Genomic DNA, 16556 nt, shown 5'->3' with positions numbered 1-16556 from the left:
GGGAGTTTCCAGATTACCTCTGTCTTCTTAGCACTGCAGAGGAAATGGCTATTTCATGGGCCAAGAGTTTGGGGAGGGCTTGTGCCCCAGCCGCTCAGCAAAAACTCAGATGAGTCTGCCTGCCCCGCTCCAGCCTAGGAACGGGGTCAGACACTCTGGGTGGAAAGAGGCCCAGGCACCCTGAGAAGCTCCTCTGACCCTTCATCCCGTCATCTCCTCTGCTGCAGTCGCCCCTGTAGTTGATGGGTAAGTGAAGGGCTTTGCTGTCCCTTCCTCTGTGGTGCCCACAGCAGCCCAGTACCAGAGCAAAGTGGGCCCTGGCCCCGAGGGCAGGGGTGTCCTCCCTTCTGAGCACTTGGAGCATTGTGTCTCAAGACACCCACAAAGCTTGTAACTGTGTCTTCTTAGCACTGCCACTTGGGTGGTCAAGAGGAGACTCTTAAACCAGACGGTTTCCCATCCAGGCCTGTTTCTTGTTGCTATAGATGTATTATAAGTATTGACTCACTTAATCCTCTCAACACCCCTATGACGTAGGTACTATCCAGTTTTACATGTGAGGAAGCTGAGGCACAGGTAAACCAGGTCACTTGTCTGAGCTGCACGGCTATGAAGTGGTGGAGCCAGGATTTGAATCCTGCCCACCCTTTTGACACACACACACTCTCCTTATCACATCACCATGTTTATTTTCTTCTCAGCATTTATAATCAGTTTTTTGTCTTGTGTGTTGCCTGCCTACACCCTTTAGCATGTCAGCTCCTATTTCATAACACAAACTGTGTATCCTGTTTATTGCTATAAATGCAGCATCTAGAACAGTACCTGACACACAGGAGCTGCTCAGTACATATCTGTTGAATGAATTAACTGAAGTTGCCAGTGATAAGAATGAGGAGAAACTGGATCCCTCATACTTTGCTGGTGGGAATGTCAAATGGAACAGCCTCTCTGGAAAACAGATTGGCAGTTGCTTAAGAACTAAATATGCAATCGTAATATGACCCAGCCATGGCACTCTTGAGCATTTGTCCCGAAGGAATAAGATTTGTGTTCACATAAAAACCTATACATAGTTGTTCATAGCAGCTTTATTCATTGTAGCCAAAAATGGGAAACAGCATACATGCCCTTCAGCAGATGAAGGGTTAAACAAACTGTGGTACATCCATAGCATGGAAAGCTACTCACCAATAAAAGGGAACAAACTGTTGATACAGGCAACAATTTGGATGAACCCAACCAAGGAAGTTATGCTGAGTGCAAAAAGTCAATCCCAAGTGGTCACATACAGAATGATTCCACTTATATAACATTTTTAACTGGCAAAATTATACAAATGGAGAACAGATTGGTGGTTGTCAGGGGTTGGGGACGGGGTTACAGGCAGGTAGATGTGGTTATAAAAGGTCACCCAGGGGATCGCTGTGGTAATGAAATGTTCAGATCTTGCTTGTGGTGGTAGAATCCCAAACTTACACATGTAATGAAATTATATAGAACTGAATACACATACACACAAATAAGTACAGTAGATTGTATCAATGTCAGTATCCTGGATATGATATCATTTGGTAAAATGTTATCATTTGCCAAACTAGGTAAAGTATATATGGTATCGCTCAGTATTATAGCTTACAAGTGTATGTGAGTCTACAATTACCTCAATTAAAAATTTCATTAAAAAAAAAGTTGCCACAAATGAATGAAAACACATACGAAACTGGTGGTGAGGGAAAAAAAAACCAGGGATCAAATCAACAAATCATAACATAGGGAAGAAACAAGAACAGTCAACCAGTGCAGAAAGGGGAAACGAAAAGTGAGGAAAACAAGGAGAGGCTCAGAAACCTATGGACAGCTATAATCGGACCAACATCTGAATCATAGGGATGCCAGAAGGTAAAGAAGAACTAGAAACTGAAAAATTATGTGAAAAAATAATGAAGCAGAACTTCCCTAACTTGGGGAAGGAAATAGACTTACAGGTCCAGGAAGCACAGAGAGTTCCAGAAAAACTGGACCCAGGGAGGACCACACCGAGACACATTATAATCAAAATGTCAAAAATTAAGGATAAAGAGAGAATCTTAAAAGTAGCAAGAGAGAAGAGAATTATGTACAAAGGGGTCCCAATAAGACTATCAGCTGATTTCTCTAAAGAAACTCTGCAGGCAAGAAGGGACTGGCAAGAAATATTCAAAGTAATGAAAAGCAAAAACCTACAACCACGATTACTCTATCCAGCGAAGCTGTCATTCAGAATGGAAGGGCAGAGAAAGTGCTTCTGGGACAAAGTAAAACTGAAGGAGTTCATCAGATCCAAACCACTGTTATGTGAGATGTTAAAGGGACTTGTTTAGGAGAAAGAAGATCAAAACTATGAACATTAAAATGAAAACTATATCACAACAACCAACAACAGAAGCTAGGGAACCGAAACAAAGGCAAACTAAGTAGGCAACGAGAGTGGGAAAAGGATTAGAGGTATGAGGAACATTATGGGGGGGAGGTCAGCGGGGAGGGGCAAGGGGGGAAAGGGAGGGAGATGGTACAGGAATTAAGAAGCATAGTAGGAGGGAGTGGAGTAGACAGGAAGATGTTGAGAAGAACTAAATGAACAACCAATGGGTATGGACTAAGGTGGGGGGACAACTGCAGGGAGGGGGGTCACTAGGTGGGGGGGAATAAAGGGAAAAGAAATTGGGACAACTGTAACAGCATAATCAATAAAGCACAGTGATTCTGAAGTCAGAAGGTATGGATTCAAATCCTGGCTCCACCACTTCATAGCCGTGCAGCTCAGACAAGTGACCTGGTTTACCTGTGCCTCAGCTTCCTCACATGTAAAACTGGATAGTACCTACGTCATAGGGGTGTTGAGAGGATTAAGTGAGTCAATACTTATAATACATCTAGCAACAAGAAACAGGCCTGGATGGGAAACCGTCTGGTTTAAGAGTCTCCTCTTGACCACCCAAGTGGCAGTGCTAAGAAGACACAGTTACAAGCTTTGTGGGTGTCTTGAGACACAATGCTCCAAGTGCTCAGAAGGGAGGACACCCCTGCCCTCGGGGCCAGGGCCCACTTTGCTCTGGTACTGGGCTGCTGTGGGCACCACAGAGGAAGGGACAGCAAAGCCCTTCACTTACCCATCAACTACAGGGGCGACTGCAGCAGAGGAGATGACGGGATGAAGGGTCAGAGGAGCTTCTCAGGGTGCCTGGGCCTCTTTCCACCCAGAGTGTCTGACCCCGTTCCTAGGCTGGAGCGGGGCAGGCAGACTCATCTGAGTTTTTGCTGAGCGGCTGGGGCACAAGCCCTCCCCAAACTCTTGGCCCATGAAATAGCCATTTCCTCTGCAGTGCTAAGAAGACAGAGGTAATCTGGAAACTCCCCTCCCCACTCTGTCCTGCCTCTTTCCAGGGCCTTGCTGAGAAGAGGGAACTGAGAGAAGCACATTGGTTGGCATCTTACAAAAGAAACAGGGAACTGGGTGGGAAGGGGGTGCTGCTGGCAGGTCCAGGCCTGGGAGGAAATGAGGCCATCTTTGCAGGGCTGCTGGGGTCCCTTCTCTGGGATGAAGAAATCGATGCCCTGAGTCTTTCCAAGGAAGGTGACCTGTTTTGCAGGCCACCCTGTGGCCTGGGATTGATCAGCAAGCTGCTGCTTTCCTAGGGACGGAGTCTGGAACCAGGGCACCTTTGACCTTACATAAAGCTCTTCTTCAGAAGAGCCTTCTTGGGCCCTCCCAACCCCACACAAGCCTTTAGTAAGACACCCATCTCCAGCCCTGTTATTCTCTCCAGGCACTCTGGACTTTCCCTTGAGAGCTTAATTACCAGCTAAATTATGTGGTTATTTGAATGATTATTTGATATCTATCTCCCTCACTAGATGGTGAGTGCCATGAGTCAGAATAATGGTAATGATATTATTAAACAACAGCTCACATTTATTAAACACCTACAGGGTTTCACAGAATTATCTCTGACTTCTGACAGCAGCTCTATGAGGTCAATACCACAGATGTGGAAGCCATGTGAGCCCTGCCCGCAGGCATTCAGTAAGCGGCTAATTTAGGGGGTACCCAGATTCTGGGTTACATTTCCAATTACCCCTAACACTCATGAGGGAAGCAGGGAGAAGCTCACTGGGGACAGAATCCCAGGTCTACAGAACACATTATTGCCATAATCTGGAGTGACAGCCTCTGATCATGAGGGCCCCTTCCAGTTCGAATCCCTTCCCAATCTGAGGAGACATTAACTTTACACACCTTGTGTTCCTATGGATCAGGCATGGACTAAGCACTAGAGACACATCAACAAACAAAACACACGAGATCGCAGTGTCACACGGCTCATGCCTATTGGGAACACGGGTGTAAGGCCCTGTTTCTCTTCAGGAAAAAGATCAGTAGTTGTCAGGAGAGGGGAGGGAAGGCGAGAGGACTAGATGACGCACGAAGGAGTCTTAGGGTTGTGAAACTACTCTGTATGACACTGTAATGGAGGATGTGTGTCATACACCTGTCAAAACCCATACCCAGATGGAACACAGTTAACCCTAAAGGAAACCAGGGACCTCAGTTAATAATGATGTTTCAATATTGGTTCATCATTGTAACAAATGTACCACATTAATACAAGATGGAAGTAGCAGAGAAACTAGGTGGCAGGGACAAAGAGAAATTGTGAAACACTGTATTTTATGATTTTCTATAAACCTAAAACTGATGTTTAAAAAAAAAAAAAAAAAAAAAACGCCTCATGGCACGTGAACCCGCTCCCATCAGCTGTGTGTCCCTCACAGCCACTGAGCGACCTAGCGGTGTCTTGGGACCCTCACCTCCTCCTTCCTCAGCCAGCCTGCAGGCTGCACGCTCCCCTGGTCTCCCTGCTCCCAGCACCCTCACAGGGCCTCCTTTGCTAATTCTCGACCATCTCTCCGGACTGCTGTTCTCTTCTCTATCCACACCCTCCCTTGGTGATATCATCTGGCCCCTGGCTCTAAATATTTTCCTGAGGACCCTTACATTTCCTTCTCTATCCTGGACCTCTTCCCTCAACATAAGACTTGAATAGTTTTATTCTTGATTCTTCACAGCATCTTTACCTTCTCCTGGCAAACCTCTCTGGTGCTCAACTCAGTGCCTTTGCTATTCACCTAGTGTTGAGGCCAAACCCTTGGTGCTTCCCTCCACCCCCCTCTCTCTGTTACTCTGACACCGAGTCCATTCACACTTACTGTCAACCCCACCTTCAAAATATGACTAAGATCCACCCACTCCCCCCACCCTCCATCTCCTGCCTGCACTGAGGACATAGCAGGAGCTTCCTCCTGGATTTTCTGGCTCCCACCCCAGCTCCCACACACAGCCAGAGGGCCTCTGTTAATGTGAGTCTGATTACCTTCCTCCTCTGCTCAGAACCCTCCCAACTGTACATTTGAGAAAAAGCCTCAGTCCCTCCAAGGCCTCACATGTCATTCTCTGACCTCATTTCCTCCCGTGTTCTTTTTTTAGTCCCTGAGGTGGGTGAATAATGGTATCTCACTGTGATTACCATATGCATTTCCATGATGATGATTAAAGATGATGAGGTACTTTAAATAATAATAATAATTATTATTATTAACATTTACACAGCATTTATTATGTGCCAGGCACTATGCTGAATACTTTATATATATAGCTGCATAATCCCTTTCCAATCTCTTAGGGCAGATGTATTTTGGAGTTCTGGACAGTTAGGATTTTAGAAAGGTAATACAAAGCCTGTATCCTGGTAAAGTCAGGGGGAACGTCCATCATATGAATATTTCTGCAGCAAAGATAATCTATCCATTTGGGTCATGTTCCTCCTGGGATTGGGGATCTCTATTAAATTCCCAAATCTCTCTGAATCCCCATAGCCACTCTACTTCATAGATGGGGAAACTGAGGCACAAGAAGGCCTTGACCACACTCAGATAGGTAGGAGTGGGCTGGGATTCCAACACAAGCCATTTTACTACCGTCCTTCTATACTGGTTCTTAGGGTAGCTGACAGGAAATTAATCATTGCTGAAAGAATGAATAAATGAAATTAAGCTTGGAAAGTCTGAGAACTCATTCTCTCCAACTAGTTATTGCAACACCACTGACTTAATTGTGTGGTTAATCTAATTTATTTATTTTGAATAAATACAGATACAAAGCAAGATTTTCACCCCAACATGATATTCAGAATAATAGCTGTCTTTCAGAGTTTTCATGTTATTTTATTTTGAACTAAGTATGGTTTAGGAAAGACAGTAGCTTCTAAAGACTCACGATGCTGGTTTTGCCAACAGCAGAAAAGGAGGCACGTGTTATGACAGACTCAGAAACCCTGAGGGACTGACTTCGTAATTCCAAGTGTTATGTCACTTAAACAAGCTCCTGAAAGGTTCCTTTAGAAAGTAAGATAGGAACAATAATTATAACCAACATTCATTTAATTTAAACAAAATCCTTGATATAAATCTTACTCTATATAAAGGGGCATTTAAACTAGAATTTTGAAAACTGAAAAAAGTGTGCCAAGCTATACTGAAAATGGTCTTGAAGCAAAGCGTCACTGTGTGAGATGAAACTGAATTTTCCTGAATTGTCATTTATTTTTCATAACGGAATCATTAGTCTGATTGACTCAAAGACAAGTGCTAAATATTTCAAATGGGCCTCCAATTAAAAAATACATCTCTTTGGAAGGGTGGGAAATCACCTTATTTGTGGACACATAGTATTTTTTAAGTTCAAATATTTAAAAAAATCTGAAAGGCACCCATTAGCTTGCAAAAGTGATTATCTTGGAGGATTCTGGGTCCTTTGATTCCTCTTTTTAAACAACAAGCAAATGTGACTTGACTTAGATAATCAGACATGCAAGGAAACAATACAGCTTTATAATATGAAACTCAACCAAGAACATGATAAAGTGGTAGTCCTCATCCTCAGCCACACCCTGGAAACATCTGGGGAGCTTTAAAATAACATTGCATGCCTGGTCCTACCCTTAGTGAGTCTAATGAATTGGCCTGGGGTGGGGACCAGGCCCGGGAATTTCTTAAAGCTCCCATGTGACTCTAATGTGCAGCAACAATAAAAATAGTTATCAAAGCAAAATTTTTCAAACTTTTCTACAGACCATGTTAGTGTCTTTTAGAAAATAAAAAGGTTCCAGTCAAAGAAACAGGTTTCTTTCCTGCAAGATTTCTCAGACCCTGTAAAACGCATGATTTTTACAAGAAGAAGACATAGTACATGGTGGAAATTCATGTGTGTATGCTGAGCATTCCCTCTTACGAGCAGCAGTGCTGTTAGCAGGCCCTACCCAGTCTACCTCCTCCCCCGCACCTCCCCCGCCCCTACTCCCGTGGCCCTGGCCCTGTTCTCCACCGCCTCACATCTGGACTATGGCAGTTGCCTCCTCTCTGCTCTCCCACTGGCCCTATAATTCGCTGCCCACAAAAGTGGGCTAGCAGAGATCCTTGGGGCATACAAAGTTTGAAAAATGCTCTGTTCCTACCCGAGGCTTCCTGCAGTGTCCCTAACTGCCACCTTATGACCGTGGAAGGGACCTGCCTTAAGGTGAAGACAGCATCACAGACAGCAGAGCTGCGAGCAGAATAAATCTGGGTCCTCGATGCCATTGCTTTTTTTTTTTTTTTTTTTAATTTAAATAATTTATTTACTTGTTCGTTTATTTTTTTTATTTTTAGAGAGAGGGGAAAGGAGAAAGAGAGGGAGAGAAATGTCGCTGTGTGGTTGCCTCTCACTCGCGCCCCCAACTGGGGACCTGACATAGAACCTAGTCATGTGCCCTGACTGGGAATCGAACCAGCGACACTTGGCTCACAGGCCGACGCTCAATCCACTGAGCTACAGCAGCCAGGGCTCGATGCCATTGTTAAGGGGTCATGTCACCAGCTTAGAAAGAGACCTGAAGAACCCTGGACTTGGAATTGGGAAGCCCACCCATTTCCTGATGGTTTAAACCAACACAAATGGGGTTTTCTGTTACATGTAAGCCCAATGCATCCAAACGATATGCTCACTGTTAAATTATCCTATTTATTGGTCATAAGTTTCTTCACCAAGTAAAATGACCTTAATTATTTGTTTTTCTTGTTCATTGTCTGTCTCTCTCTTCTAGAATATCAACTCCATGAGCAGGGATGTTTGTCTGTCTTGTTCACTGCTATGTCCCTAGTACCTGAAACACTGCCTGCCAAAGAACAGAACCTTAGCATTCACTGAAAGAATGACTGAGCTTGCCCTGGCTTGTGTGGCTTAGTGGATTTAGTGCCAGCCTAAAGGTCGCCAGTTTGAGTCTCAGTCAGGGCACATGCCTGGGTTGTGGGCCAGGTCCCCAGTCGGGGGTGTGCAAGAGGCAACCAATCGATGTTCCTCTCCCTCTCTTTCTCTTGCTCTTCCCGTCTCTCTGAAAATAAATAAATAAAATCTTAAAAAAAGAAAAAAGGATGACTGAGCTCATTTAATTCCTACACATACGAAACTCTGCCCCACAGCCAAGCAGACCCTGCATAATATGCCCCCATCACGATCATATAGTTATGCTAGCTCTCTTCCAGTTCCTTCACAGAGTCCAGCTCCTCACCACATCCAGGACTCCACTGATGTTGTTCTTTCTACTGGGAAGGTCTACTCATCCTTCAGGTCTTCTCTCAAACGGCAGGCCTCATGACAGACATCTCCTGACCAATCCAAAAATGCCAGGCCCCCTTGTATATACTCTCATGGCTCCTCCATCAGAGCGCTCAGCACAGAAGCAATTACAGAGCTGCTTCTGTTACTTACTGTTTCCTCCACTGAATGATGAGCTCCAGGAAGGAATGAAACCCTTTGTATATCCAGAGCCCTTAGAAGACCTGGCACACAGTAGGTGCTTAATAAAAACCACATCTGTCTCTTATGGTCAGGATATTCACTGCTCACTGAATAGCCATGTGCCTCCCACATTTTCAATCCTTTGCAGTTGGGCAGGGTCATACAACTCGTTCCAGGGGTGAGCGCAAGTGAACTATGTCACTAATTTCTCCTATATAACCCTCTAAGTCCCCTGTCCTGCCGTGGTGGCCCTGGAGGCTGTATGTTCTGGTCATAAGGCTTTAAGACAAGGAGCCTGTTAGCCTGGGTCTCTGATGTACAAGGTAAAGCTCCATCCTGATCTGCCTTATGTCATGAGTAAGAAATTGACATTTGTTGTGTCCCAACCTCAAGGGTTTCAGGATTAATTTGTTATCGCAATAGAATCCTGCTTATTACTGGCAGTCCTGGGAATAAATTAAGGCAGCTGGAGGACGAGGCCGTTGTGAGCACAGGCTGGGAGGGGAGCAGCAAGGCATCCAGTTGCCAGCGCTGAACCTCAGTGAAAGGGTGAAGGGGACACACAGAACAACCGCAGATGCGCCTCAACTTACGATGGGTCGCGCCCCGATAAACCCAGCATAAGTAAAAATATTGTAAGTAAAAAATGCATTCAATCACCTAACCTACCAGACACCATAGCTCAGCCTTGCCTACATTTACATTAGCCTATAGTTGGGCAAAATCATATCCCTGCCACTGATCAGTATCACAAGAGCATCTTACCATACATTGCCAGCCTCAGAAAAGATCACAATTCAAAATTTGGAGTTATGGTTTCTACTGAATGCGTATTGCTTTCGCACCACTGTAAAGTTGAAAAATCAACTCAAACAAACCACTGTTAAGTCAGGACCATCTGTAACCCTGGGAAATCGCCACTTTCAATTCCTGATGCAGTAGATGAAAGGACCCAGAGCCCTGGCTCCCTTCAGACAGAGCTTGACTCAGAAGTCCCCATAAAACACAACTCCTTAAGGGATCATGGCTGTCTTAGCTCCTGAGGATGGGAAGAGACAGCTCAGAAGCCCTGATACAGTGTAAAGCTCTATTAGTTAGAGGAAGCTGAAACAGCAAGGCTGCATGAAGGGCCTGGACTAATTCGGGCTGACAGCCTTCCTGTGGAATTACCACTGGGGCTCTGCCCTCCCAGCTCCAACCCAGAGAATAAATCATACTGTCAGGTCTAATTTGGGACTCGACTGATGGGCTGAGAAGAGCATCTATGTATTCTGGCCACAGAGGTCAAGGGCAGCCCGTGTGCTAGAGGCCTGGGCACTAGACTGAAAGGGGACTGGGAGGATGACAGCTGTGGGTTTCCAAACGGACCAAAGAAACTCCTGTCCCGCAAAATTTCTGGCCCAGGCCTTAACTGTACAAGACTTGTTCCCAGAGTACAGTTTCTTTCATGTCCAGCCAAGCATCATGCAAACTTGGGGCTGGGCATTATTTGGTGAATAAACAATCACAATAGCAGCAGCTAAAAGTTTATTATCTTATAGGCTGGTGACTAAGCTGCCTAACCTGACATGTAGTAGGGGATAATGAATATAAGCCACTGTCATTGCCACCATCTCATCTATTATGTGACTACTCTGTGTCAGGCACTGTTCTAAGTACTTGACTCATAATCACCTTTTAATTCTCAAGACAACCTTAGGAAGAAACAGAAGCTCTCAGGGTATGACCTTTCCAGGAGGATTATCCCTATAAGTCAGGAAATGGGGATATGTCCAGTGTTTGTTGAATGGATGGATGGAAAGCCAAATTCAAACCCTTTATTTTACAGAGCAAGGTAGTGGAGGTTCAGAAACGAAAAAGTGTTGCTTGATGCATCTCTATTCTTCTTCTAAGACCCAAAGATGCTTGCAGGAGCCCTCTCTGACCCCGAAACAGGGCTGGCACCTTCACTGGGCTCCTACTGTCTCCTGGCTTACCCCACACAGCCCCGAACACTCCAGGCTCTCACTGAGGGCCTGCCTCCCTCACTGAATGAAAGGGACAATGAGTGCAGGACCCACCGAGGCACGATGCCGTCTCCCCTACACCCCAGCCCTGCCGGGGTGGGCACAGAGGAGGCGCATATTACATCTGCTGAGTCAACCAGCAGAGTCCCAAGAAAAGCCTCATTCTGGGAAGAAAAATGAAAAGCATAGGTATAATTTGAGAAAGGGAGGTCAAGAGAAGTCTTATCAGCTACTTGCAAGGCCTGAAGGGTTGCCAGGAAGACAAATGGCTGGTGCTGCTCACCAGGACCAAACCAGAAGCGGTGAGAGGTAGTTACACAGAGTGGATGTGATTCACAAGAAAAGTTTTTAATAATCAAAATTTCCCCAAAGAAAAATATGCTGCCCTCTTCCTCCATTGCTGGAAGAATTTAAGCTGAGGCTAGCTAGTCATCTGGGCACCCAGGACCTCTTATGAGGCAGGGCTGTAAGAGATGCAAAGGTTCCCACCTTGGCACGTGGCTTTGCCATCTGTGCTTCAGTTTCCGAGTCAGTGCTATGGGGAGATTGCAGCAGTGACGTCGCAGGCTGGGTGTAAGGACTGATGAGATCATGCACATAAGGGCTTACAGCAGGGCTTGGCACCTCAGCACCCACTAATGCTAATCATTATGGTTTTTCTTGCCCTGTGGAGCCAGACGCTGCTGGCTGCTAACCCAACTGACACTCTCAATTTCCCTTTCCTTGGCTTTCTTAGGAGAGGCTAAAATTCCCCACCCTCCTTGGAGCTAGGGTAGGCCACGGGACCCATTTCTGGCCAATGAAATGTAAGTAGGATCTTCTGGGGGGATTCTGGGAATGCTTAAACAGTCCAGAACTGAAAAACACGTGCTGCCAGAGTTGAGTTCTTCCCCTCTTTGTTCTGGCTGGAACTGCAGCAGCAACCGTATAATCATGAGGGGAAGGCCAAGGGAATCAGAGATTCCAGCCTAAATATCACTCAGCTTCTCAACTAATGGCAGCCAAGTTACCTCCAGATTTATTGGGATGGGAAGGAACTCAATCCTCATTTGTTTAAGCTGCTGTGAGCTGGGTTGTCTGTTCTTGCAACTGAAAGCATTCCTGACTGATGCACCCACCATGACACAAATGGCTTGGGACACATGTCCATGGTAATCGTTTGCCAAATCAGTTCAGGTTCCTGGTTAAGAATCTCAGATCTAGAGGAGAAAAGAGTGAAAGGCCAAGCCAGAACAGTGTTTAACAAAGCTCAGTCACTGTGTTCCACCCTTCCTTTTCAGCTGCATCTATATCCCATCTGTACAATTATTTGGTCAATATTTTCTTTAAATCAACTCACTTTTACACTTACATATATTTAAAAGGGACTCTGCAGTACCACTAAAATGCAAAGCAGAAATCCTTTGCTACAAAGGTAACTCAATAAATAAATACAATGAAAACAAACAAAATATATGTATCCACATGCCACTAAAAATTATGACATAACTTGGGTTCCATGGACTAGCAAGAATACTTCATTTCTGTCTTTTATTGGGGAAAAATATCAGAAGGTTCGGCAATAGTTGGCATTTCCACAGGGCAACAATGACCTACAGGTAAGCAGGAGCGACCCCTCAGAGAGGGGACACATTTCTGTTTGCTATGAATCCCAAAACCCTGATCCAAAATGAGATAATTCGTTTAGATCTCCCAATGGGTGGTGAAAGATTAAGTCAGGCACCTGCCTTACTCCCTCTATTCAGGGCCTCTGCAGAGAGACATTTCCAGATCCCATTGTCTAAAATTGCCTCTAGTTACTCTCAGTCAGTCCCCTTCCTGCTTTACTCATCTCTGTGGTTACTTGTCCCCAAACAACTTATCTTGTGCTCACTTGTTTATCTATTTTTATCATCCAGTAGAATATCAGGGAAAGGATTTTGTCTGATTCCCTAGTGCCAGGACCATACCAGTAGGTGCTCAAATGCGTATTTGTTGAATAAAGAAAAGAATCAAATGCATGACCAAATGAAACCCTATTTCCTGCTTTCCAGTTCCCTAAGGTTTACCATGTAGAAAAAATGCTGGTTTTCCTGAAGCCTGAGAGGCAATACTAGAAATTCACTTAGAACTTTGGACCTTTCACCACATTAACCAGCAACATGCTAGAATAAAATAAATACTTATGAAGCCATACAGAAATATGTTAATAACCAAAAGCTGAAATAAATAAGGAACAGGTCTTCCTTTCAGAATTAATTATGTGGACAAATTGTGTGATAAATGCAGAAGGAATGAGGGACATATAAAAATCACCATTAAAGAAATACCATGGTAATAACTGTTGCAAGCAAGATCCACCAAAATTAGCGGGAGTGAGGAGAAATAAGCATTGTCTCAAACTACCTCCCCCAAGATATCTATCAATTACAAAGGGAGAAACGGTTACTTTACAGTGGGGAAACCCAGCAGACAGCACCTTAATCAAGTGATCCAGGTTAATAGTACCAGTGATAACACACATGGACATCAAGTACCCGCTGGTCCAATGCCCTGAGGAAGGCACGTGACGGCTGTGTTCTGCCAAGTAATGCATAACCTCCATCCAGTCATGAGAAAGCAACAGACAAACCCAAACTGAAATATTCTACAAACTAAGAGAATAGTCCTCTTCCAAGGAAAGACTTGAGGAACTGTTACAGATTGGAGGTGATTAAGGAGATATGACAACTAAATGCAGTATGAGATCCTGCATAGGATCTTGGGACAGAAAAAGGACATCGGTGGAAAAATGAGTGAAACTTGACTAAAGCCTGTCATTTAGTTCATAGTACTAGACCAATGTTAATTTCTTGGTTTTGATATTTTGCTAAACTTATATAAAATGGGAATATTAGAGGAAATTGGGTGATAGGTATGTATATGCAAATTCTCTACTATTTTTGCAATTCTTGTAAATCTAAAATTCCTTCAAAATAAGAAAGTTAATAAAGAGTTGTGCTAAGAAGCATCCTTTGATGAAAATTTGGCCCACGAAGGCTATCCCACAAACAAGCTCCTGGGATCCAGACACAGTCTTAGGCTAGGATGAAGGAATGTGATGGTGCCCAATAAAGAGTCAAGAGAGAAGTTAGTGTCTAGATTCACTCAGTCCCCAAAGCTCAAGTGACCAGTCTCTGGAGCTGAGCCAACATCACTGCCTGCCATCCACAGTCTGGATGCCAGAACCTTCTTCTCCCACTTTCCACACTGATAGGGTCTCTCGGTGCTTCGAGGATCAGACAATGCCTCCTAAGCACCCTCACTGCATCCTGCCAGCAAAGGCTGGTGTCCCACTTAGGAACCCCCCAGAGGAATGCCACACACTCTAAGGCCACTCCCCTGCTTAGATTCTAGCCCCAAAAAACAAAAAAGAGTGTTCACTAAAAAAATCCCCCAATAACCTAAATATAACATAGTCAAAATTTTTATATTATTTATAATATTTACATATTTTAATTTTGTATAAATACCTACACCATATTTTTTGGCTAGAGAAAAACGGTGCATCTACACAGGTGGGTGATGGGGCTACTTTCCATCATGATTGTGGTGACAGTTATACAAACTGTGTACCAAAGAGTGAATTTTACTCTCTATAAATTTTTTAAAAATGAGTTTAAAAAGTTAAAACAAAAAAAGACTATGACACACTGATGTATGCTATGAACAAAGATTTCCAAGGTATACTACTGTTGGAGACAGTGGGAAACAGCTCTGTAGCTGCCTCTGTAGGCAGCCATATAGCATGGCTTTTCTCTTTATATAGCAAACTAAAATAGTAAGTGTATATATACATAAGTGGAAATGTTCATGAACAGGAAGAGGTCTGGCAGGATACCCACCCAACTTCTGATGTTAATTATCTCTGAGGGATGTTAAGATTTGTAGGTATAGAGGGGAAGTGAAGGAGACTGCCATCTTTCCCTTGATACTCATCCGAATGATTTTCTTTTTAAACAATAAAGGAGCTTAGGTGTACTAGTTGTAAAATTTAAGCAAACAAACAGCTACACTGTACTCACCCTCAATATCTTCTGGACTCTAGTGTCCCTTGAGGGTCCCAGGAGAGCTGATGTCAAAGACTATGCATCTACAGAGAGGAAAAAAAATGAGGTTATGTCTTTGACTATAGTACCTGTCTGTGATTTACTAATTCACTCCCTCAACAAATATTTATTGAACACCTGTTCTGTGCCAGGCATCGAGGGGACACCAGGGACCGAAACAGAGTTGCTGTCCTCACAGAGCAGACATCCCAGTAGGGAAGAAAGACAATAAATACACAATATGAAGTCAGGGAGCAGGTCGAGGAGAGTGATGGCGCTGCTACTTCACAGAGTGGTCAGAGAAGGCCTGAGTGTTGCAGGAACACAGATCTCTGGGTAGGGGCATTCTCATGCCCCTCACCCAGGTGTCGTCCCATGACCCAGGAGATGATGAGCAAATCTTGTCTCCGCCTTCAGCTTTAGGCTGTTAAGGCCACTGGGTCATGGAATCCTGGGAACAGCGAGTTCTGTTGTGTACTCCATCTGCCTCCTTGTTAATAAAGTCTTAAAATGGAGCTGGTATTGAAAATTAGTGGGTCTGCTTTGCTTCAGGTGTTAGCTAAACCAGGAGTTACCCTGGCTGTATTTTACATATTAATGACACTTTGTAAGAATTCTTTCATTTGTAAAATTCTCCTATTGTTGGCTGGAATGTCACACCCCCTGTTCTAGTAACTTTTAAAATCCTAATAAAAGGAGGATGAGGTTTCCCGCTGTTGGTCAGAGCAAGCCACAGTACTCCTTCGTTACTGGCCAATCATCCTGCTTGCTGAATTTATCTCAGCATCCGAGATCATAATTAACACTTCATCTGAGGAGGAAATAGGCAACTGAATAGAGGAGACTACAAACTAAGTGACTATCTGAGAAAGAGCCTTCCAGGTCACTGGAGTGGCCAGTGCAAAGGACCCGAGGCAGGCGTATGTACGCAGAGCATTTGAGGATCAGCAAGAGGCCCATGTGACTGGTGCAGGTGAGTGAGGGAATAAGTGGTAAGAGATGAGACCAGGGAGGTGACAAGCACAGATGGGAGGCCACTATGAGGACATTTCTTTCAGACACTTGTAAGGAGTGGCAGAGAAATAGCACTTGTCCTGACTTATAACTTTATATTATTAATTTACACTTCTGAATTAATGATTGTTCATATTTGAGTGGATTTCATGGAAACTTTATATTATTAATTTATGCTTTAAAACATTTATTATAGAGAAAGATGACAGCCTGGGAGCAGGCAGAGCAGCCAAGCCAGCCGACCTCTGTTACGCAAGTGAAAATGCGACGCCCTAAGAGCCGCCGACGCCATGGCAGTGAAGTTTCTGCAGAGTCCCCGCGGGCGCCAGAGCCCGCCTGTGACCAGGAGAGCGCTCCTTAGAAGAAAGGGCTTCTGGTCAAGGGGGCAGCATAAGCAGACATGCTTTGTCTCCTCACGCAACCAAAGAGAGAACTACAACTAAGCCTCAAAACCAGTAACACTCAGAACTGCCAGAAAATCAAACTGTATTGAAGTCCAACAACCAAGGATTTAAAGAAGCCACATTTATCAGATGGATAAGAAGGATGGAAAAGCGAAAACTAGCAGACAGGTGAGGAGACGTGGTGTGGCGC

General features: G+C 44.4%; 1 protein-coding gene across 4 annotated transcripts in view; it reads right to left on the bottom strand.

The window, feature by feature from the left end:
* Positions 1–16556, bottom strand: part of SIPA1L3 (signal induced proliferation associated 1 like 3) — a 251283-nt gene that overhangs the window by 122882 nt on the left and 111845 nt on the right. For all 4 annotated transcript variants that reach the window (XM_090259351.1, XM_090259350.1, XM_090259352.1 and 1 more), the window contains exon 2: positions 14925–14992. The gene's annotated coding sequence lies outside the window, so the exon portion shown is untranslated. The remainder of the gene's footprint in view (positions 1–14924; positions 14993–16556) is intronic.

The sequence above is a fragment of the Furipterus horrens genome, unplaced genomic scaffold (assembly GCF_987537825.1).
Source record: "Furipterus horrens unplaced genomic scaffold, mFurHor1.1.pri manual_scaffold_13, whole genome shotgun sequence".
Lineage (NCBI taxonomy): Eukaryota > Metazoa > Chordata > Mammalia > Chiroptera > Furipteridae > Furipterus > Furipterus horrens.
The sequence above is the reverse complement of the archived record's forward strand: the minus strand, read 5'-3'. Positions and strand labels throughout refer to the sequence as shown.